The 26,017-nt window shown below is 34.3% G+C and overlaps 1 protein-coding gene and 1 pseudogene across 13 annotated transcripts in view; one reads left to right on the forward strand and one right to left on the reverse strand.

Moving 5' to 3' along the window:
• Nucleotides 1–26,017, forward strand: part of SOX6 (SRY-box transcription factor 6) — a 584,292-nt gene that overhangs the window by 346,276 nt on the left and 211,999 nt on the right. The gene's annotated exons all lie outside the window — the stretch shown is intronic.
• LOC102736481 (phosphatidylinositol N-acetylglucosaminyltransferase subunit P pseudogene) lies at nt 15,941–16,411 on the reverse strand (annotated as a pseudogene).

Below are 26,017 nucleotides of genomic sequence, written 5' to 3' on the forward strand. Positions count from 1 at the left end.
CTATTTTCAACTTTTTGAGGAACCTCCATACTGTTTTCCAGAGTGGCTGCACCAGCTTACATTCCCACCAACAGTGTAGGAGGGTTCCCCTTTCTCCACATCCTCGCCAACATCTGTTGTTTCCTGACTTGTTAACTTTAGCCATCCTGACTGGCGTGAGGTGGTATCTCATTGAGGTTTTGATTTGGATTTCCCTGATGCCAAGTGATGTTGAGCACTTTTTCATGTGTCTGTTGGCCATTTGGATGTCTTCTTTGCAGAAATGTCTGTTCATGTCTTCTGCCCATTTCTTGATTGGATTAGTTGTTCTTTGGGTGTTGAGTTTGATAAGTTCTTTATAGATTTTGGATACTAGCCCTTTATCTGATATGTCATTGTTTCATCAAAGAAATTCTTAGTTGAAACTAAATTTTTTGTTTTACTACAAGCTTGTGGTGGTGAAGAATACATTGACTACTAATAGAGTTAGGTGCCTTTGATTCATGCAGGGGGACCAGCTGTTTTAACCCACTATTTCATTTGCATTGTCAGTACACATCTCAGCACTGTAACATGCAACTAATGCCTTAGTATTATTATGAAAACAGTATTGACCTCAGGGACACCTTGGAGAGTTCTCTGGAACTCCAACATGTTCATAAACCACATGTTGAGAACCACTGAGCTAGAACCTTAAAATAGATAAATAAATGAAAAATAAAAATAATAAATAAAATTTTCAGTAATAACTACAAAGCAAATCAGTTATATTTAAGAGTTCAAAGATTCTATGAACACCCTGAATGAAGTTACTGGCTTAAAGAAGTTAGTTGCTTTCTTCCCTTTGATGCCACAAACAGGAATTGTGGCATAATAAACACAGGGTGTAGAGTTGATCAGATGTGGGTTTGAATCATGGCATAAATTGAGCAATTTATTTAACCTATTTTACTCTCAGCTTTCTAACCTGCAAAGTGGGAAAAAAAAAATACATGCAAGTCAGGATTATTGTCAGTGATTGTAAAATGACTAAAAAATAAGTCTTTAGTAAATAATAGTTTACCAGTAGGAATAGGAACAAGAGTATTTAGTTATGTGCCACCCATAGGGGCCTGGAACCATTTATTAATCTCTTGTAGCACAAATTATTTCATAGGAAATGATTAGATATATATAAAATTGAGAGGAAGTTCTAATACTCCAAGAAATCAGTGTTATTATTCATGTCAAACTTACAGTATAGTTCATGTCCCCAGTGTTGGCTTAACCAAAAAATGATAACCACTTTATTGATAATTAGCTTACATTTTTCAGGTAAGCTAGGCCTGGTGAACACCAGCCTAATCAGTTTCCTTCCCATCTTATTACAGCAATTTTATGTCTCCCAAGTCCGTGTAGTATTATTAAATGACCTTACTTAAGTACAAGTAAAATTCTCTTACAAAACTTTAAGAGATTTTCCATATAATTTTGGTTCTGGCATTTTATTATAGTAGTAGCTAAAGCTTAGAGGTCTTGCTGCAAAAATGAGATTTTCATATGTATCGTTTCTAGACCTGGACATATAATGGCTATGAACTCCTTTTTTTTTTTATTTAGTGTAACATTTGTGATAGATGATATTTCAATACATATGCATTTATTATTTTATAATTAAAAGTTATACATAGATTTTTAGTAAACATAAAATATAAAACTGTTTAAAATTTTTATACACTATTATTAATTTGCTCTATTTCTATTTAGTCTTCTTTTGTTTGAATAAATGTAAAAAGCTTAAAAATATACATTTGTGACAATATTTATATACAGTTGATTCTTGGAAGAAAAATGTGTGGGATAGTAATTAATCTCGTTGTTGTTTATAGGCCCAGGAATGCTCAGTGCCTAGCATCCTAGGTGCCAGGGTATACCCCTGGTATTTCTTTACTGTAGAGTCAGCTCTTGACCAAATTCTCATGGGATATATATGTCACATTAAGAGCTGGCCCATACTACTAGACCTCCCACACACTTACTATTTAAGTCATTTGTCTGAATTAAAAAAAAAAAAATCTAAGGCTAACCACTTAATAAAATGTGTGTATTTTCATCCAAATGGTGTTTTCATGAATAAGACCCTTGAAATAGGCATAAATTGTACATTATTCTCTACATTTTTAAATGTGTTGCTACTGTTGGTAATTACCACTGAGTGCATATTTAATGCACTGAGGAAATTTGATGCAATTATTCCGTTTATTTGTGATTCCCCTTCAATCCAAATGTCTGCATTAAACTATTGAAAAAGAAAACTACAGAGAATTTAGGTCATTTAAAAAATGCACACATTTTCTGAACTCTGCTTGTAAACTTGTATTGCACTAACCAAAATAAAATTAAAATGAACCAGCATTATAAAAGATAGGGTTCAAAAGTTTAGGTAATTTTGAATAAAATTACCTTTTAAATATAACCTTAAAGAATTTGGGCCAATTGCAAGGCTATAGTCTTACAGAAGTCAATAAGAGACATGTATAACTGAGCTCAAAATTTAGCTAGTTTAACTTAAGACAAATTCTTTTTCCTCAAGCCTCTTTTCAGTACTTAACAGCTGATTTCACCGGGAAATGGATCGAATAGACATAAGTTGGTAGCTCTTAGAAAGTCTTTACAAAATGGTAGAATCCACAGAGCAAAGGTCTGTCTTTTCCATGACTGCCTCACATTTTTTAAAGCTCAGAGAATTTGGGTACTGAAAAAGATCTCTAATGCTGAAAGAGTCTGAAAGTAAGAAGAGTGCAAGAGGGGTGCAGCTCTTATAGGCCCACTTTTTATTTTCTCCTTTGATCATCAGCTGGTAGGAAAAGTACACACGTTTCTTAGAAATGATTCAATATCATTAAAATGGTTTGGCCAGGGAATAGAGTAAGGCAGAAGAACATAGGTATTAAATGGGAAGGAGGAACTCCATATCCGTTTTGTTCGGTAGACATCATCTGGTGTTCCCTTTCGAGTTAATATGCAACCATTTGTTGTACATGTTTTAATAATATTCTTAAACTCTCTCTAGGGCTAAGGAAGAGATGAGATTTAAAATAAGATCTATCCCATGGCTTTAACAATATGTTTTTTTTTTTTTAAAATATGTTTCTTCATGTAATAGTAATGAGAGACCTGTGTTCTTATGCTTAAAGCTAAGAGTTACATTCCTATTAACATTTGTTTAACTAGGCTTCCATCACAACAGGTGCACAATTATTTTTATGAGTAAAATATTATCAGCCTTCAAAATTAGCCAGGGCAAAATGCAAGTTGTCTGATTAAATAATCAGAGCTGATACTTAAAATACATTTAATTTCCACAGGAATTTTAAAATGCAAAGTCCCAGTCTCTTATTCTGATATGTTGAGGGAGTTGCAATTGTTTGTAGTATGTAAGTAGTAGCTTATACTGTAACTAGTTTGATACATTTCACATAATTCAGTTGACATTATGAGACAAACTACTAAAAATATAATAAGAGTTTATTACTTCTAGTCTAATATTTTAATCTACCAATGAAATACTATTATGCTTTATATTAGACCAATAAAAGAAAAAGAAGTGACTCTTCTTAAGACTTTTCTAAGTTCAATTAAAAGTCACATTAATTTAAAAAGTTAAAATCCACTGTATTCTTTTTTTAAGATTTTTATTTATTTATTTAATTGACAGAGAGAGAGAGCATAAGCAGGGGGAGCGGCAGTCAGAGAGGGAAAGGGAGAAGCAGACATTGGCTGAGCAGGGAGCTCCGTATGGAGCTGGATCCCAGGACCCTGGGATCATGACCTGAGCCGAAGGCAGACACTTAACCGACTGAGCCACCCAGGTGCCCCCAAATCCACTGTATTCTTATTTAAATTTAACTTGGGGAGGGTTAAAAGAATACAAATATAAATTTTAGATTAATGTATAAATCATGTACACCAAAATTACTGAATATTTTGGGGAACAATAAAAACTCCCAAATGGTAAAAATTAAACAATCAAACAAATTAAAAAAACCAAAAACGAACAAAAGGAAACAAAACCAAGTACATGAACCCTACACACCCACACACGTGCACGTGTGCACACACACACGCACAACCCTGTGAACTAAACAGGAAGCTTCTCTAGGAGGCACCTTCACCGTGGTTAAGAAGTGCTACAAAGGTGCAGCTGTTAGAAACCAATTACAGGCAGGTAACTGTTTGTTTTCATATCTAAATCTGTTTGTCAATCAGGAAAATGCAATGAGTCAGAAAAGGGGATCTCAAATACAAACCACAGGGTAAGGCAGAGCACCTGGAATGGGTCCAAGCCACAAGAATTAGGACAGGAATATAGATGGAATCAAAACCATACATGTGCACATGGCTCCTGTCTTTGACCAACTTTTCAAATAGACTCAGAAGTAGAGATTATTGAAGAAAAAACTGTTCTATTGAGAGCAGTATGATTTTAAGATTTGTTAGAAATGTGGTTATTTATAGAGGAGTGATTGTAGAAGACATCTACAGATCTTTACAAATGTAAGACATTTCTTTTTTTTTTCTTTAAAGATTTTATTTATTTATTTGAGACAGAGAGAATGAGAGAGACAGAGAGCACATGAGAGGGGGGAGGGTCAGAGGGAGAAGCAGGCTCCCCGCCGAGCAGGGAGCCCGATGCAGGACTCGATCCTGGGACTCCAGGATCATGACCTGAGCCGAAGGCAGTCGCCCAACCAACTGAGCCACCCAGGCGCCCCCGAATGTAAGACATTTCTAAAATTGGCTCATATCATCCTTTTAAACTGAAGGTTTAAACTTTTTTAATTTCAAAGAATATATACACATATATATACATACACATACACCATATTATAAACAGGTAAGTTTTTACTACTTCGAAATTCATCTGTGGCATTTTCCAGGTTATATAGTTATTAATGAAAACCTTTAGTTTTATCTGGACCCAAGAATATATTTTTACTCAAGTTAGTAAAATTACCTCTACTGTTTAAATATGTAGCTGTTGTGCTTGGGTTGCAAGATTTCAAGAGACAGTGAAGGATACAAAGAGTGCTTTACATAGATCTATATGGCTAGGAGTTTTTCCATGCTGGAATGTGGGAAAACCTACTGAGACCCTGAAGTTTAAGTTGGTAACATCAAGGGAGCATAAATAGAAGTTTATTAAGAAAGCTAAAGAAAATGAAATGGTCACAACCGTTCTGTGGTTTTGCTTAAACACAAGCTTTCATATCCATTGAGAGTCCTGGATTTCTTGTTAACTGGTTACTGAAAGGAGCTCTTTTATTTTCCCAGCCATAGTTTAGTGCCAATAGGCATTTGCCTTGAAGCATGATGGTTCTTCTGTAATCTCCACAGTTGACTGTGTATTTCTCAGCCATGACTATCACAGTTTAAGGTTGTCCTCTCAAATGGATGCTGAAAAGCATTTTACTGGAGTAATTGTTACTTATCCCTGGTCTTCCTGTCTGCATAGTAGTCAGTGTTGGTGTCAGGAAGAAGAGGAGGGGATCACCACTACCAGATATGGTGCTCTCCCTACCTGGAACATCTTTTAAATATTTACAAAGGCTTGTCTGAGATGGAATCAGAATTAATGGCCAAGAAACAAATGATTAAGAAGTGATGAATGAGATAAATTGAAATACTGGAGAAAAATAGTTGGGATTTTTTCAATTTAGGAAGAAGAGTTTACTTAAGATTGCAGGAAGCACCCTGAGGAGATTTTCTGTATTATATTTCATAAAGAAAACTAGAGGTAGGACCAGAAAAAAAAATTCCATTTTTGCCTTCATGATGAACTTATTCTTATTGTGGTTGACACTGACAGAAACTTTTTTACTAGAACATTAATCTCAGAATCAGGAAGGGATCTTTAGAATTCATCTCATCCATCCCTCTGCTTTCAAGAAGGAATGCATTTATAGAATCTCAGTCAATCCACAAATCTTTTTTTAGTGCTTATTATTTGCCCACCATTGTGTTAGACTCTGTGGAGTTTACAATATTTCATATTTTCCACCAGTCAGACATGACAAATTCTTTTTTTTTTAATTTTTTTTTTTTAAAGATACGTTTTTAAAGACCTACAGAGAAGCAGGAGAGGAGGGTGCTGTCAAAAGCAATTTATTGCGCAAATACTGTGTGTCACAGTGCTTTTGTTTATTTTATCTTACTTAATCCTCAAGCCAATGGCATGAGGTCGGCAACATTATCCTCCTTTTGCAAAGGAAGGAACAGAGGCTCAGGAAATTTTTTCTCAAGACACCAAGATAATAACGGACAATCTAGGATTTGAATGGAGGACTGTATAATGCTTCAAGTTTATGCTCTTTCTACCAAGATGTGCTAATATCTCTTCTGGTCATTATTGGGACACATTTCTTCATGCATTTTCCAAGTCTCCCAGGTCTCTTTGAGTTAAACAAACAGAAAAACAAAAACAAAATCAGATAAAAAACAAAAACAGAAATTACTTTTTTTTGAGATTAGTGGGATTTTTTTTTTTTACTTTTTAATATCCATAGTTTTTCTTTTCGATTTCACCTACTGAAGATTTTCCCTTTTCTATTAATTTAAATTCTTCAGGTTTGGGGAATCTTATCTTTTAGTGTACTTTGGATTTTTATTTGCTGTCAAGGATTACTTAATATTATTCTGGCTTTTTAGGGCAGTCGGATCTACAATTCAACAGTGAATCCTCTCTGGTTGTTAGACAGTTGATAGAGTGCCTGGATATGTCATGAGAGTAATTGTAGAACATAAACTTTAGAAACTCTAGATGCTGTCTAGACTACTAGTATTCTTACATTTCTACCATAGTGACATGTATTTTTGTGTGTCTACTGCAAAAATTTATGAACCATGAATAGAATTTTAATAATAAATTATACTGTGGTTAATAATTAAAGTTAGGGAAAATAGTTAAAGGAAGATTGTCATCTCCCACTTACAATGACCATTTACTATTATGCCTATAATCCATATCTCACACTGGAATCTATTAAGTATTTGTCTCAAAGTTCTTTCAATTCATAGTACAATTTTTTGATATCTCTGCAGATATTTTAGAAATAAGCTTTGTTCTTTGCTCCTCAGGAAAATGAAATAACTGGTACTAATGGAATAACAAGTGTTTTGAATATGGGGGTATACAGAGGACACTGTTATTTGGAGGATTAAGTCATCAGATTATCTTAAACAGTTTCCAATCCAAACAATTTTCATTTCTTGAGAAGGAGACCGAGAGAAATCAGACCTAGGAGTGTGCTTAAAAAATCTCATAGGTTAGACAGATACCTTAGGTCTGACTAAAGTCATGAATGAGGATATGAATACTGAATCTTTTGGCAGGAAATAGCATGTAGTCAATCAACACTGGCCTCACAGGAGCTGGGGTATAATGGTTGTTGATGTAGCTGAATCACTCTGGGAGAGCAAGCAGAGATGCCCAGGGACACAAATTAGGAGCACGAAGCACCTAGTATCCAGGTATCCAAGCACCCATAGGTTAAATAACAAGAGTTAAACGTAAGCTCTGCTAAAAATGAGAATCAGGACATAAGTTACAGAAGCCCTCCATAGTGGGTACCCAGTAATTCAGCACTGATAGGGAGCAAGACATAGGTCACCACCAGTGGTGCTGAGTCTTGTGACCTCTGATCATAGAGCAGAGATTGTCCAGTTCTAGTTATCTGCTTAGTATAGAGACTGATATTTATAGGTAGATGAAAGGAAAATTTTTCTAGATTACAGTAAATCTGTGCTGCCCAATAGAGAAGTGATTTGTCACATGTTGGCTATTTAACAAATTCAAATCAATTAAAATAAAATTAAAATTTAGTTCCTCAGTCACATGAACCACATAGCAAATACTTATTACCACATGTGACTAGTGGCTACCATTGGACAGCAAAGATACAGAACACTTCCATTATCACAGAAAGCTCTATTTGACAACATTGTTCTATATTATAGTAGTCATAAAGGCTAGGCTTTTGGAGAGTTCTAACACTGGCAAAATGTAGAAACTATAAGTATCTGTAACAAGACATTTCTATGACCTGTACTTTAAAGAAGACCAAAAAATGGTATTATGTCAAATTAAGTGAGGCTTCTGAAAACAGGCTTTTGATGGAAGAATTGTATTATATGAAGTTAGTTTTGAAATTGGTGTTCAGGGCGCCTGGGTGGCTTAGTTGGTTAAGTGACTGCTTTCGGCTCAGGTCATGATCCTGGAGTCCCTGGATCGAGTCCCGCATCGGGCTCCCTGCTCGGCAGGGAGCCTGCTTCTCCCTCTGACCCTCCCCCCTCTCATGTGCTCTCTCTCTCTCATTCTCTCTGTCTCAAATAAATAAATAAAATCTTTAAAAAAAAAGAAATTGGTGTTCATATTTTTTTTACTGATTTGCATATTGTTGCAATAAATACAGAGATTTTTTTTACTGAGGAACATCTATTAAAATCCTGTTGGGGGGCGCCTGGGTGTCTCAGTTGGTTAAGCGACTGCCTTCGGCTCAGGTCATGATCCTGGAGTCCCTGGATCGAGTCCCGCATTGGGCTCCCTGCTCGGCAGAGAGTCTGCTTCTCCCTCTGACCCTCCCTCCCTCATGCTCTCTCTCTCTCATTCTCTCTCTCTCTCTCAAATAAATAAATAAAATCTTTAAAAAAAATAAAATAAAATCCTGTTGGAATGGATCATAACTTATGTATAGAACTGCTGATATTATATTAAAATCTATTTTTCTTGCATGTATACTGTGTGCTTGGTGAAGCATATTGGTTTTTGGGAGTTACTTCAAATTATCTCATCTCCACTGATGGCTGATGAGAAAGTTGATCCTTCTATATTTCTTTCATCAAACTGTCAACAAGGCAGCTTCCCATTTTGAGTGCTATTTTTCATTGTATTTAATACACATATTTTTATGTATGCTTTTTTCATTGTATTTAATACAGATTGTGTGTGTTTAAGTATGTGTCAGAGAGAGACAAAAACAATACACAAGGAAAGACAGGAGGGAGACATTAGACATGCTAAGAAAAATAGAGTAAGATAAAGTTTTTTTTTCCTTGTCAAAGTAAATTAAACTCTCAGAGAAAGAGAGAACCATTTCCATTTATATTGGTATCTAACTTTTCTCTAATATCTTAAACCCATGCCCCTGAGAGTCACCCCTACTCAATTTTGTGGCTTCTAGAGGAAAATCCAAATCCCTTTGTTCAGAGGTACTGCTTTTTGACTTTGGCATGAAGGTTCTTGAACAGACCTGGCCACTGATATGGAACCATAATACATGGGGTAGACAAAGCTTGTTGATTCCACACTGGCTCAAAATTAAATAGGCAATTCACAGAAGAGGATGCCTGGATAATAGGGAAATGCAGATTAAAGCAATAATAAGATACCATTTCATATCCATCAGACCGGAAAAGATTAAATGTGAGGAACTAGGATTCTCATAAACTACTTGTGGGAGTGTAAGTTTATATATCTACCCTGAGTTTCGCTATATCTAGCAAAGTTGAAGATGCACATATTCTATGAACTAGCAATCCAACATATATATATATATATATACACATACATATATATATTCTACATATATATATTCTAAAGAAACTCTTGCATGTGTATAAGAATGTTCACTCTAGCATTGTTTATAAGAGCAATCAAAATAAGCAGTCAGATAAACAAGAATTATATATATCAACAAGTATGAATTTAAAAACATGATATTACATGAAAAAAGACACAAAATTACATATCTAGTATATGGTATGACCATAAATATTTTCTTAATAAGCCCGTATATAATAACAGTGTAAAAACAGGTATTAAAAGAATAAACACTATATTTAGTACAATTAATACGAAAAAAATAAAAGCAGGTTCTGCCTCAAGGGCACAGGAAACAAACAAATAAATGTGATTTGTTATTATCTGGTATAGAGCCACCCTGTTTACTCAGACTATCCACAGTGCTTGCTCTTTGCTTTACCAACAGAAGCTTTCAAAGTTGCTTAAGCCTCCTTTGTTTAAAGTGTGACTCTTGGCCTCCCCTTGACCTCCTGTTACAGGATGGATCAGGATATCTGAGTCTTCAGACAGTCGGCCAGAAGAGATTTTTTTTACAAAAATAAAACTTTTCTCATTAATATGGCATTTTAGATAGCACCTTCGGGACACCCTACAACTCCCAACCCTATTTTCATTTATTTATATTTTCACTAATTCCATTCATGTGTCAGACATTTTTGAGAGGCTTTTATATGCTAGGTATTGGGAATACAAAGATGACTAAGAAATGGTTTCTACCCTTAAGGAGGTCACAGTCTATAATGGCATATGCAGATAATTATAACACAGATAATTATAAACTTTTTTAGCTCATGCTTTCGAGGATGCTAAAAAGGGAATTGATTATAATATTATTTAAGGTTTTTTTCCCCCTTCAAAATAAATAAAAGAATTCTCTCTCAAAGAAAGAGAATCATTTGTATTTATAGATCAGTGTCACATTTTCTTTGGTATCTCAAATCCATGACAACCAGGGTTAATATTTATGTTTCCAGGCCAGACCTCATTTTTGAGCTCCAAATTTATATATCCAATTTTCTACTGTACATTTCTTCTTGAACACTTTAAATTTAAGATGTCTACAATGGAATTCCTGATTTCTTTCTCAAATCTCCTATACCTAAATTCTTTCCCATCTCAGTAAATAACAACTCTGCCCTAGGTGCTCAGGTCACAAACGTTTAAGTTCACCTTGATTCCTCACTACAAGACATAGTTTCCATTTGCCTCTCTCTATGCCTTCTAAACTTACTCTGTGCATTGAGAACCCTACTGAATGAGTTCCTTCCCTCTTTGACTTCCATTTGGGTTCAACCAATGAGAGGCACTCAGGAGAGCTGGGGGAGAGTAAGATTAGTGTCCTTTTCCTCTCCACAGCTCTTTCCTTGCCAGATTGCTGTAGGTTGGTTGTGACCCTTTCATGACCCTCTCCATAAAACTACATTCTCTAGGTTCCAGCACCCATCCTTTCCCCTTATGCTTTAGGCCTTGGTATGGTAACAGCTTCATTCTATAACTAGCTCTTGGGTATATCACTATCCCTTGGTGTTTTCCTTAAAACTTGCCCCATATTTTTGTAAATATTCAACTCTTCTCAAATTACCCAGTTTAAATGTGCCACTACCATTATTTGGTCCAGGCCACCAATCTCTCCTGCCTGGATTATTGTACTAACCTCTTAGCTGACATTCCCTGCTTTCTCCCTTGTCTCCATACAATCTGTTTTCCTCAGAGAAGTGAGGTGGATCCTTTTAAAATATCAGTTAAATCAGTTATCCTTTGTCTGAAAACCCTCTAATGGATCCATATTAATTTGAATAAAGGCCAAAGCCCCTACGATGGCCCCAAAGGCCCTACAAGATAGATACGGCCCTCTCCTTCTTCTCTAACTTCATCTTCTCTTACTCTCCTAAAGGAAAACTGTTTCTCTACTCAAAACATATCTAGACACCAAAAGAATGTGAGTTTTCCACACCAAACAATTCTTCAGTGCTCTGTGGACACCGATTGGGTGTCCTGCAATTTAATTCCATTCTCATATTAACAAATCAGAGTTAGCACAGACTGCCCCCACAACAGATCAAAAGCTTAATCCCACATGACTGCCCCCCACTTCAGACACCAATTACAAGTCATGGGTCTCCTCAGGTTATCCACACTTCTTTCCAAGTTGTTTACAAATCAGGAGTTCCCCAAACCCTCTCCTCAGTTTGATTATTTGCTATAATGGCTCACATAACTCAGGGAAACCCTCTACTATTAATTTTTTTTTTATAAAGGATACAAATGAATAGCAAGATGAAGAGGTATATGGGGCAAGGTCTGGAAGGTCCTGAGTGTAATTCTTTTCCTATGGGGTATGGGATGCTCCATCCTCCTGGGATAAGGATGCATTCACCAAGTTCTCTGTGGTGAAGTTCTCTGGACCTCTTCATTCAGGATTTTTATGGGACTCCATTACATTGGTATGATTGATTAAGTCATTGGCCATTGGTGATTAACTCAGTCTCCAGCCTCTCTCCCCTCCCCAGAGGTCAGGGGTAGGGCTGAAAGTTCCAACTCTCTAATCACATAGTTGGTTCTTCTGGCAAACAGCCCATTTCCTGGAGCTATCTAGGGGCGTATTAAGAATCACCTCAGAAACAAACTCAGGTACAGTTGAGAGGGGCTTATTATGAGTAATAGACACTCCTCTCACTCTTACCACTCAGGAAATTACAAAGATTTTTGGAGCTCTGTGCCAGGAAATGGGCATGAAGACCAAATATATATTTACTATATCAAAATATCACCTCTTCCCTTTGCTCTTTTTTGCTCATGGTATGTTTACCTACTAGTGTTCCTCAAATAGTCACACACCTCAGGACCTTTGCATTTGTTGTTTATTCTTCCTGGAATACTCTGCTCCTCAATACTCTCTTGAATCATTTTTCCAGCTCTTTCTCAGAACATTTCTAAGTTCTTGCTTAATTGTCATTCTCAGAGAGATCTATTGGGACCATCCTATTTAACGTTGGAACCTCTTCTACCTACTTAGCTTTTTTTTTTTCTATAACATTTGCTGCATCTTAATATACTTTTTATTTTTTCATTTCTTTTGTTATCTGAGTTTCCCCACTCGAAGGTAAGTTGCATGAAAACAGGGTATGTGTGGGTTCACTGCTTGATCCAAGGTATATAACAAATATTTACTCAATGAATGATTGAATGAATGTAGTGAATTAGAGAGATGTACAAGAAGCCTGTGAGTGTCAGAGAAGACTGAGAAATTGCTTTTATTCTTCCGTCTCTTCACCCTGGCTTCACCAGTATGCTTCTGCTTCTGAATGGAAGTTCTAGTTAGTTTATGCCTCAAGACCATAAGATCTGTCTGCTCCCTTATGCCAATAGGCAGATCTAAAAAAATTTGAAACTCAGATACAAAAATTTCCTCTTTTATCTGAATAAGACAAGAGCATAGATAGTTTTGTTTTCATTGTAAAGGAGAATAGTTCTAGACTGTGTTTTGCTTCCTAGTATGATTATTCTTGACATTATTGGATATTTTTTCAAGGTAACCTTTATATTCAACAAATTTGCAATACCAAAAACGTTATTGTACAATATAATAATTTTATTCTTTAGTAGAAAGAGGAATTATGAGATAGAGATTACTTAATTTTTTTTTCATAAATAGCAGTTTAACTGAGGGAAGTTGTCAGTAAATATCTGCTAAGCGATTTTCTAATACCTCACATACAAGATTTTCTGCTTTTTTTCCTGAAACATACTTCATACTAGGAAGCCTCAATTAAGACTCCAAAATTTAAATCAGATATTAGATTTCAGTTCATGTTAAATAACTGCAAGGAATCTTAGAAGGTCATTCCTGTTTTTTCATTCATATTTCACAGAAACTTTTAAAAAGGGATAGTTTCTGTAATGTCAATAATAATAACTAGACAAGAAAATAGGAATTTTCTAGAGAGACAGCATGAATGGGGGCGGGGAGGGGAAGAGGGAGAGGGAGAATCCCAGGCAGGCTCCACGCCCAGTGTGAAGTCTGACACAGGGCTCAATCCCACGACCCTGAGATCATGACCTGAACCAAAATCAAGAGTTGGATGCTTAACTGACCGAGCCATTCAGGTACCATGAGAATAGGAATTTCTTTTGTGAATACATTATACTGTTTGTTGACCATTGATATATAAATATTTCCCATAGTCTAACTGAATCTACTCAAACCTTTGTGATGTATCTTAGGTTTGTGAGTGGATTTTGAAAGACATATCAGTTATTACCAAGACAAAGAAAGTATTTATTGAACTTCTGGTGTGTGTCATGCATTTTGCTAGGCATTTTCACCTTTGCTTGCTGTTTGCTTAGCAATGTCTTTATTGAGATATAATTCATATATCATAAAATTCACCCATTTAAAGAGTAAAATTCAGGTTAATTTTGATTTGGAATCTGAAACATAATGAGCTCTTTATATTTTATTACCATTGGTCTAACTTGTACTTTGAATGGAACTTTTAGCAATGTATGACTTTATGACATGGTCATTTGGAAAATGTTGGATCACTGAATTATACAAAGCTTCCAAATGTTGACATATTTCATGATACAATATAAAATAATCACATCCATTAATATCACATTTGTAAATTTGAAAACAATTTTATTATTGAAAACAAATACAATCAGTTGTTTTCCTTGAAGTGAAAAGACTCACTTCATACCATTTTTTAAAAAATGTCTTTTAAAAATCCAAGATATGGAAGCAACCCAAGTGTCTAATCATACATGAATGGATTAAGAAGATGTAGTATATACAATGGAATATTACCCAGCCACCACAAAAAAGAATGAAATCGTGCATCTTGTCATTTGCAACAACATGGATGGATCTAGAAGGTATAATGCTAAGTAAAATAAAGTCAGTCAGAGAAAGGCAAATAACCATATGATTTCAGTTATAGGTGGAATTTAAGAAACAACAAAAAAATACGAACAAAGAAAAAAGGAGACCAAAATCCAGACTCTTAACTATAGAGAACAAACTGGTGGTTGCCAGAGGGAGAGGGGATTGGTGAAATATGTGAAGGGGATTAAGAATACACTTAGTATGATGAGCACTGCTTAATGTGTAGAATTGTTGAATTATTATATTGTACACCTAAAACTAATATAACACTTATGTTAACTATACTTGAATTAAAAAAAAAAACCCTATTTTGAATACCATTCTGTGCCTATCATTCATTCTGTCAAGTAAAAATGGTGTTCTATGGAAAAAGCTGTTAGTTTGGATCTTGAAGAATCACACAAATCCTTTTCGTCAAGAAAACTATTGTTACTTTGGTATGTAGCAGAAATACTTTATATATACTTAGAATTTGGTTACACATATTATAAAGTGTACTCTAAGTTGAGATTTAATAAGATCAATATTTTTTTTTACTGTTTTATCAAGAATTTTTAGGTGAAACTGACATTTAAAAAAAATACATGTGCACTTGTTGTGATGAGCACTGGGTGTTATAATTAAGTGATGAATTCCTAATTCTACTCCTGAAACCAATACTACATTATATGTTAACTAACTTAAATTTAAATACAATCTTGGAAGAAAAAAAGATAAAAAGTACATGTGTGTGGTTACAAAGACTTCAGTGACTGCTAACTAGTACAATTCAGTGTCACTGGCTTGATTTACGATAAGGCACCAGTAATTTTACTTATCATTAGTTTTGCACCTTTAGAGTAAATGTCAATGCAGTGAAAAGACAAAAAGATCAGTAATATTCTAAATATATTTTTACAAATATAGCATTCATATAAAAGTGGACCCCGATGGTGGCCAAAATGCATTTTGAAAAGTATGAGTCAAGTGATAGATCTAAATATAATGGTAGTGAGGGGAATAAACATTCTCTTCCAAGAAAGTTAAATGTTTATTTTTTAAATCTTTAATTATTATTCAGATACACACAATTATTTAAAACATTAATTTAGAAGGAAACTAATTGCTTTAAATATCTTCTCACCTCAAATTCTATTCCCTTAACTTTCCTTAAGTGACCTTTAGTAGAAATTTTTTTCTTTATGTTGGGAAGAAATAACTTATAAACAATTATGTGCCCTTGAGTGAGAGATATTTTATTCTTTTTTTAATGCGTGATTTTATTTAGTCTGTCCATTAATAACTAATATTTTAGAACACTTAATGATATTAAGGGAACTCAACATAAGAGAAGTTCAACTTAATTTTTTTACCTTTCAGTGTTAGGTATTAATAAGAAAGATAGTCAAAATAACTATGGTCAAAATTGTTATGTCAAAAACATAATAAATAGTTGGTGTTAGTCTACATAGAATTCAATTTTTGGTGTAAAGTTCTTTGACTGCAAGAAAGAACATTTGGTTTACTTCACTAATGAGAATATCTCTTAATGTTGGGATGGCCTCTTATTGGTATTTCTTCTGCTGTTGATTATTAGCATAGTTATCTGTGATTGTATGAATGGAGATGAGTGGAGATGTATTCATCCTGTTTATTTCAAATGATAGTACATAACCAATTACTGTAGTAATGAAGAGGTAGACAGGCCATGCAACTGCCCAATATTTTTGAGGCCAATAGATTTAGCCTATGGCGTTTCGTCAAGATTCAGGAATAAAAGCCCCCATGAGATATAGTATGTAGCCAAATTGGGTGCTTAAGAAAAGAACAAAGCCATAAATTGTTCTTTTTGGCAATGGCAATGGTAAATTTTCCACCATTTTCCCTGTGGCTTTAGACAATCTTGTTGTACTGCAGCCAAGATGCCTGGAGAATGGGGCCTTTCACACACCTCCCCCCTCCATGGGTGTATGGTTACTGTAAATGTTGAGATACAAAATATCTCTTAATAATTCCAAGAATTGTATAGTATCACTTATCACTGTACATTATTGTACAATAGAATATAGAAGTATATAAAATTATAACATTAAATTCTCTTTGCTCTATCCTGCTAGCTTATTTTAATAATGGAATTTTTAAAATAAAAATATGTTATGCAACTTGCTTTTTTTTTCTTAATATAGATTTATCTCATTTTGGGGGATATAATTTTTGTCTGTTTTGCTCACTAATCTCCAGAATTTAGAACAGTGCATAGAAGATGCTCAGTAAACATTACTTTAAGAGCTGTCCGCAAAATATAGCCAGATCAACAAAGAATAATTTATCCATTCCTCTATTGATAAGCATTGGCTTGTTCCCAGCTCTCACTTTTAAAGTAACACTATAGTAGAAAAAATGGGTGGAAGAATGTATCAGGCAATATGAATAGCATGAGTAAGACCTGGAAATGTGAGAGTGAAATTACTTTTCTGCAAAATTTCATGTTTTTAGTGAAAATAATGTGTGCATGTGTATGTGCATTTGTGGTTAGGGTGGGCAGGTGTTAAAGTTGGACAGGAAAAATGAGAAATGAGGTTATATGGGCAAGTAAGTACAAGATCATGAAGGGGTGTGTAAGCCATTTAAATAAGTCTGGACTTTATTAGTGGAGAACCATTGAAGAGTTTGACTAGGTGAGTGATAGGACCATGCCTGGATTTCCAACTTCCATCTTCATCCTTGTGGCTGTTGGAATAAAGTGGTATTTTGTAGTCAATGAAAATGTTTGATTTTAGAACTTTATTAAACATTTGGAATAAAATATATCATAATTCTGTATCATGTAACTTTTATTCACTGTTAGGATAGATTCTAAACTTTTTAAAAGATTTATTTATTTATTTTAGAGAGGAAGAGCACGAGCAGGAGGGGCAAAGGGAGAGGGAGAGAGAGAGGGAGAAAGAATCTGAAGCAGACTCCATGCTGAGCATGGAGCCATCCCACGACCCTGAGATCACGACCTGAACCAAAACCAAGAGTTGGAAACCCAATCGACTGTGCCACCCAGGTGCCCCAGGATATTCTAAAATGGATTTTTAATATTGATATTATATGACTATATTGGCAAATATTTATTGAATGTTTACTATGTGAAAGCACTGTTCTAAGTGCCTCACGTCTATTAACTTGTGTTAACTCACTTGATCTATACAATACCCTGTTATTATTCCAATTTTATAAAATAGATCAATAAGATCAAAGTTACAGCACTAGAAAGTAGTGGAGTTGAGATTTAAAACTAGGCAATCTGGCTCCAGAGCCCATGCTCTTAAACATGTCACCATACTGCTTCCTAAATCAAATTATTCCTAAAATATATAAACAGAACCTGTGAACTTACATGTGAAACTGTGGTAAGTCGAAAATTAAGTTATATTTCCTCATTTACAGAATGATGTAAATTCAACTTAATGTATTCTGTTTTTATTCCAGTTTTTTCTTTTGTAAACATAAAGAGACAAAAATATATTTTGTGAATTAGTGAGTTTGCTGGCCAAACTAACACTAATTATTATGTCACATTTAGAAGAAGGTGGTTTTCAAATTTGGTGAAGTTACTCTCAAAATTAACTAAAAAAAATCTCATCTTAAAAGTTAATACTGCATTGTATATCAATATATAATGTTAATCTAATGAGTATATATATATATGTTGTAGATCAAGAAGAGGCTGTAAAGCAACTATAGAGTCTATCTGGGGCCTTAGGGATTATAATCTTGAGACACAGAATCCACCAAAATTGAAAGTGTTCTTGGAGTTAGGAGGGAAGAATGCAGGTTTATAAAAGCAAAAACCATGAGGTTATATAACTTGTTTTGAAAGAATTATGATTGATGCTGGCAGAGTTTAAACTGACTATCTAATACACAGTTGGCTATTTAGATAATAGGCGTTACATTATTTCTATTTCAGTTTAAGTTAGAAGGATGTGTTCAAGGAGGTCCTGGAGTTGCAAACAACAAATTGCAATTGACAAAAGTCAAAAGTTCATGGTGTTCTGACAGTTGAAATAGGAGATATGCATAAGTCCTACTTCCTTTTGACTTTTGACTCTATTTTGAGTGACTCTCTTAGCAATGTGTACTTCATTTTGAATCTTGTTTCATATGTATATGTATACAATATGTTTCCATTTATAGTTCTTGGTCACATAAATGATTTTTTCTCATGTTACCAAGAGATTAATGATCTTTACAGATACAGGCAAGATTGAATGATTTTCATAAAACATTAAAATTGCAGAGAGAGTCTATACTCATGGAATATTTCTAGATTATAACCTATAACTAAAAGTGTCCTTGTAGATTATCTAATCCAACACCCTCATTTTACAGGTGGGGAAATAGAAGCCCAGAAAACTACTCTCACAAAGTGGCAAAACTAAAACTAGAACCCAGATATTCAGATTTATATTCCAGTCACTTTCCATTATACCACTTCATAATCAAATATTTTTATATATTCTATTAGCTCTTATTACACACCGTGCAAATTACAAGATGAGTGTCATACTATTTTTAAATTTTATTATTTTCTATTTCTGTCGTTCTCTATATACTAGCAAACAATGAACTCTTACTAAATATATGCTTATGTGATTTATCTGACCTCAGCTTGAGAGTTTTATCTGTTAATCTTTATAACTGTCTGCATTTCTGTTATCCTACACTCCCAAAATGCCACTTTTTTGAAAAAGAGAGAGAGACAAACCAAGAAACAGACTCTTAACTATATAGAGAACAAACTGATAGTTACCAGAAGTGAGCTGGGTGAGGGGGATGGGTGAAATAGGTGATGGGGATTAAGGAGTGCACTTCTTGTGTTGAGCGTGGGTATTGTACCTAAGTGTTGAATCACTATATTGTACACCTGAAACAAATATTACACTGTATGTTAACTAGCTGGAATTTAAATAAAAACTAAATGAAAAAGGTATGTGCGGATTTTCAGCTGCACAGGGGGTTGGTGCCCCTAACCCGTGTTGTTCAAAGGATATGTGTAATATGTGATCATACTAGAGGAAAACATGCTAAATTTGCCAGTTAAAAACAGATTCAATTTAGATTGCCCCTTCAGATCTTTTTGTTCTGCTTTTTTTTTCAGTGTTATGCTGCTTTTATTTCACAACATTATCACATGGCATTTTTTCACTTTTAAAAGGCTTTTCCTAATATTAGTTAAAAATCCAATTTGCCTCTGTGTAATCAGCACCTGAATATAGATAGACCTGTTCACTTTGTTGTTTCACTATAATTGGACTTTCCATTTGTTTTCAGTTTTTCACTATAACCAGTATTGTTTCAGTGAATATCTTTTAACATAATAATCTTTAAAAAAAAATTTTATTGTTATGTTAATCACCATACATTACATCATTAGTTTTTGATGCAGCGTTCCATGATTCATTGTTTGTGCATAACACCCAGTGCTCCTTGCAGAATGTGCCCTCCCCAATAGCCATCACATAGAATTTTACCCTTGAGAATGTAATTTCAAATAAAGAAAATCTTGTTAGAAATGAAAAAAATGAAATCACTTTTTTTGTTATGATGCCTTGTCTCCTGAGGAACTTAAGACTAGAGTTCTTTATATAGTTCTTGCTCTTATTTAAAGGAAATTAGGATCTGGAGAACCCCACAGGTGCTCAGATTTTCAAATACATGGGCCAATGAAATACAAAGATTTGTGGCCCATAATATTGCAGTTGTTAAAATTGATCAGTGTTGGGCACTGAAATCTTTCCAAGTCCATATGTAACTTTTACCTATGAAAAATCCTGATTTGCTATTTCTGAAAAAGTATCAGTTGAACTCTGATTAATATCTTTAAACCAACACATATGAAAACTTGCATGCTGAGGTTCCAGAGTGCAAGTCTTGGTATCTTTGAACAAGTCGTGCTTCTTAAGATATTTACTTATTGATTGCTTCTGTCATTGGCTAGCATTTCATTGTTAGATCACCTGATAGACTTGAGGAAGTGAAAATGCATTTAAATAAGAATATTGCTTTTTAAATGGATTGAAGAAAATGATTACTGAAATCAACTATCTTCCAAAAACAATTTAAAGTGGAATATTTCACTTGATTTTTTAAGAGGTGGCGTGTTACAGTGGAAGGAGTTCTGAGCTGAGGATCAGGACTTCTACATTCTAGTCTTAACTTGAATTACCTTTCAGCTTCCTGATTTGTACAACTTGGGAGTTGAATGACTTCTTCGATTCTTTACAGCATTGATTTTCTGAGTTGTGGTTGTTTAAATAAGTATACTTTTAAAAAGGCATTTCAAGTTATTTAATAGATAAGATGAATTTTTGACAAATCACCTTCAGCTGTAGATTAATGATGGTAAAACCAGAAAAGGAAAATATGGGGAACAAACTGGTTTGATTGGGAAAAATGTGAGATATGCTTTCTTTCTTCCACAATGCTCTCTTTTTCCCCTAAAAAAGCTCAGATAGGCAGTAAGCTTTGTAACAAGTGTTTGCTTATGTTCAAATTGGGAAATACATTTGGAGCCATATACATATACACCTACCCGCCCCCCCCCTTCTTCCAGTTTTCCTGTTTTCCAGTGTATGGGGTCAACTTGGGACTTCAGGCTAGGGAAAATAAGCACAATGTTACTTTAATGCTAACTAGAGCTGTGAAACTTCAAGATAAAATGTATTCTCAGAATATCAGTCTAGAAGAACTGGCTGTTTTGAAGTGGAAAGTAAATAGGTTTGAAGTTAGGGTTTAAGATCTGGCTGTGTGATTTTAAGTAAATCTTGTGTCCTCTCTTTTTCTTCATTTGTAAATTGGTGATGGACGGTAATGATAGCTGTCTTACTAGGTGGTTTTAAGGTTCAAAAAACCTAATGTATGTGACAGCACTTTCTAGTACATTTTTAGTTGTTTAAATTTTTATTATATCTAACTTATTTTCATGTATAGATTAGCTGAAACAATGTTATCATTCATGTCTACTCACCTTATACAAACTAAATACCTAATAATTTTAGATATCCATTTTGGACAATTAGCTTTTAGGCTAAGTAAGGCCATTTTTATGATAGACTTGTATCACTTTACTAACTTGAATAGAAAGAAGGTTAAAATGAGTAGCCTAATACTGAATAATTCTGTACTGTATATTTTTATCTTGGTAGAGTTACTAACCTGGTAGAATTTCTCCCATGCTTTTTATTTTATAATGATAATGAAATGAATGATAGTAATAATTATATCACCTCACTCCTGCTGATGATCTCTGCCTTGTATTTCTTGGGTTGCCAGAGTAAACTCTTACTTAGTAGCTCTTTCCAAGTAGTCTAAGCTGCTGTTGATTATTCAGTTCATTTGAACAAATGGAACAAAAGAGTGTGTTTAGTCAACTCTTGATCACCTGAGCTCTCAGTTGCACAGATAATTCCAAACAGCAGCTACTTCACAGGTTTACAGTTAGCTCATGAATGGATTTAAGAGTTTACATTTAAATATTTAAATATAAGCATGTCTGATAATCTGGGGACTCACTTGTCTTTGGCTTGTCACAATGATAATTAAAACTTGGAAGTGTTTTCCCTGAATCTAAAGTATCTTTTATTGCCTAGAATACATTGGCCCAAGACTTTAACTTGTGAATCTTCTTGGAAGAGTCTTGTTTATTTGTCTCTTTCATCACTTTGGCACACAAAAAACTGTTCCTTTTTTTTTTTTTTCCTGGTCTTAGTAGGCAAATCCACTCTTTGCTTAAAGGAAGATGTTGGGAAACTAAATTTTTAGGCCATTTATTATTGAACTGAATTTGGTTCCAAATTCACACAAATACCTATTTAGTTATATTGGAATTGTATAGTGGCATTGCCTTTGGATCTACACAGTTTTGAAATTTCTTAATTGATGTTCACTTTCATATTTTAGACTTTTTTCCTTAAACAAACAAACAAATGTATTTCTGCTGCCTCTTGTGTACCTTTTACAACTGTGAACTAACAGTGTTACATCTTAACTCAGGTATCCCTATAAATATAGCAGTGCCTAAAAAATTCCAGGAATGACAGAATTCTTTTTCCCAAATCACATTTAGTAGGTTTTCTTGTATTTTGGTGTTTGTTTGTTTTCCCAGTGCCTTTTTAATCTTTACTTGGTTTAGATCCTTCAGTATTTTTTTTAAAAGATTTTATTTGCTTATTTTAGAGAGAGAGATAGAAAGAGAGAGAGAGGAGGAGCAGAGCGAGAGGGATAAACAGACTCCATGCTGAGCCCAGAGCCTGATGTGGGGCTCAATCCCAGGACTCTGGGATCATGACCTGAGCCAAAATCAACTGACTGAGCCACCCAGACATCACTAGATCCTTCAGTTTTTAACTTACTGATGGTCCATATAATTAACTATATAAAATAGGAATTGTATTTCATTTAGAACCTTTCAGTTCCACTATGCCTGGTAATGTCTGTTTAGAACTGCCTGTGTGTAAGCTTGGAAATACAGTTTAGGACTCAAAAGTAGCTCAGTTTTGGAGGTATAGGTGGTTCCTTTTCATACTCCTATTAATATAATTTGGGAATTACTTATTTTTCTATATTAGGAAGAAATTTGGTAAACAATGTTGCTGTGGATTTCCTAGAAACTTAACTATAAATTCTCTGGAATAATTGTAGGCATGTAGATTTTCTAATACTGTTTTGTAGAACTGGGGAAATTCTTTTCCCATAGAATTTACTCAAAGGCCATTGACTCTGTGGCTTTTATTGAATATAAATCTGGTATAGATTTCCAAAAATTTGGCTGAATTTTCAACTTAAAATAAAGCAGGAAAGTTTTGTTTTACTGTCTTAATGCTAGACAGGACTTTCCATTAATTTTGCTTTAAAATAATTTTCATTATTTCTTCATTAGATATAACCCAAGGCCTTAGAATCTTCAGAAGCAAATATAAGTTTTTCATTGATTCATGTGTTTATATATTTATCATATGAAAAAAGAACATGTGCTTAATAAAATTTATGATGATACAATGCTGTAAGATTTAGACATTTTAATATTCTCATCTTTTTTTAGATGGACATTTTTGTATTGGTTAGTTAATTACTAAGTAAAATTATAAGTTTGTCTCTTCTAAAATGAGAAAAATTAGCATGACCTTATATCTCCTTAATTGGGAATTACATTTCATGGGAAATTGATTGACTATTTCTATGAATGTTGTATTAAAAATTTCTCTTCAAAATACTTGGCAAATAAGGAGCATTTGTACAAGCTTTATGAAACTAAGATTACATTGTTATGTTTACTCTAGATGAAGGGTCTATTATATCTTTATTTGTTTATTTTGAATTTCTACATGTATTCAAAAGTGATGAATTGAGCCTAATTATTCTATAGAATTGCATCATCCATATTTCAGGCTTACCAACAACATAAAATTCCATATTTTATGGAATTTTTATGAAGTTTATCAACTCTAAGGTTCTATTTACATAACATTATTTAGAAACTGACATTAAGTGACAATAAGTTATGACTATGTTTGAGCTTATCTGGGATTGCCTGGTTTACACCTGTGTTCTTGATGTACTCATTCACAGTGCCTGCATTCATTTAAGAAATGTCCTCATTTGGATGATGAATTATCTGAATTAATTCACATAATAGAATTCCTTTCCACAAGTATTTGTTGAAGACTTACTATGTGTCTGGAACTGTTTTAGGTGCTGGGGAAATAGCTAGTAGTAAACAAATTAAAAGACAAATGACATTATCAAGTAACTCAGAAGATTATGTCTGTTATTGTTGCCAAAAAAGTGACCAGGTAAATTGTCTTTGTCATTGAACACAACAAAAATAAAATATGCCATTCGTGCATAATAATTGAGTACCATTGGAATCACAGCACTTTAAATAGACAGAAAGACAATGCGATATCACCTCACACCTGTCAGAATGGCTAAACTCAACAACACAAGAAACGACGGGTGTTGGTGAGGATGTGGAACCCTCTTGCACTGTTGGTGGGAATGCAAGCTGGTGCAGCCACTCTGGAAAACAATGTGGAGGTTCCTCAAAAAGTTAAAAATAGAACTACCCTATGATCCAGCAATTGCACTACTAGGTATTTACCCAAAGAATACAAAAATACTAATTCAAAGGGACACATGCACCCCAGTGCAGAATTATCTACAGTAGCCAAATTATGGAAATAGCCCAAGTGTCCATCGACTGATGAATGCCTAAGAAGATGTGGTATACAAATACAATGGAATATTACTTAGCCATTAAAAAGAATGAAAGCTGGCCATTTGCAATGATGTGGATGGAACTAGAGGGTATTATGCTAAGTGAAATAAGTCAGTCAGAGAAAGACAAATACCATGATTTCACTTATATGTGGAATTTAAGAAACAAAACAGATGAACATAAGGGAAGGGAAGGAAAATAAAATAAGATAAAAAGAGAAAGGGAAGCAAGCCATAAGAGACTCTTAACTATAGGAAACAAACTGAGGGTTGCTGGAGGGGATGTGGGAACAGGGATGGGGTAACTGGGTCTTGGGCATTAAAGAGGGCACTTGATGGAAAGAGCACTGGGTGTTATATGCAACTGATGAATCACTAAGTTCTACCCCTGAAACTAATAATAAACTATATGCTAACTAAATTGATTTTTATTTATTTATTTTTTAAAACATTTTTTATAAAGATTTTATTTATTTATTTGACAGAGAGAGACACAGCGAGAGAGGGAACACAAGCAGGGGGAGTGGGAGAGGGAGAAGCAGGCTTCCGGCCGAGCAGGGAGCCTGATGTGGGGCTCGATCCCAGGACCCTGGGATCATGACCTGAGCCAAAGGCAGATGCTTAACGACTGAGCCACCCAGGCGCCCCCTAAATTGATTTTTAAATAAAAAATTTTAAAAAATAGGTGATGGGGATTAAGGAGTGACTTATGATGAGCACCAGGTGTTGTGTGGAAGTTTTGAATCACTATATTGTACACCTGAAACTAATATTACACTGTATGTTAACTAACTGGAATTTGAATAAAATCTTTAAAAAGAAAAAAAATTAGGTTAGGAGCAAAATAAATAAATATTTAAACAGAAAGGAACCTATCAACATTTTTTAAAGAGATTAGAGATATGCTATCCATGTGTCAATCAGATGTGTCAGGTAAGAATGTGTTGTTTTTATAAAGTCAATGAATAGTTAAAATTTCTCAACCTTGTTTTAAACTTGTAGGTGTAGGAGAAACAAAACAACCTTGTTTTAAACTTGTAGGTGTAGGTATAAACAATTCCCATTTAACTTAATTATAATTGTTTTTGACAAGTAGAACAGAAATCTCGAGGTTGCTTGTAGTTTGTTAAAGCTTATTAGTACACTTCTTATTTTCTTAAACAATCTATAGATGGTGAATCAGCGAAACAAAATCTTTTTGGCTAGTGTAGGTATAAAAATATAGTGTAAGAAAGCTGGGTAGGAGGCATAGACTTTATTTTTTTATTTTTTTTTTTTGCGAACCT

The sequence above is a fragment of the Leptonychotes weddellii genome, chromosome 11 (assembly GCF_054177405.1).
Source record: "Leptonychotes weddellii isolate Sample4059 chromosome 11, ASM5417740v2, whole genome shotgun sequence".
NCBI classification, from domain to species: Eukaryota; Metazoa; Chordata; class Mammalia; order Carnivora; family Phocidae; genus Leptonychotes; species Leptonychotes weddellii.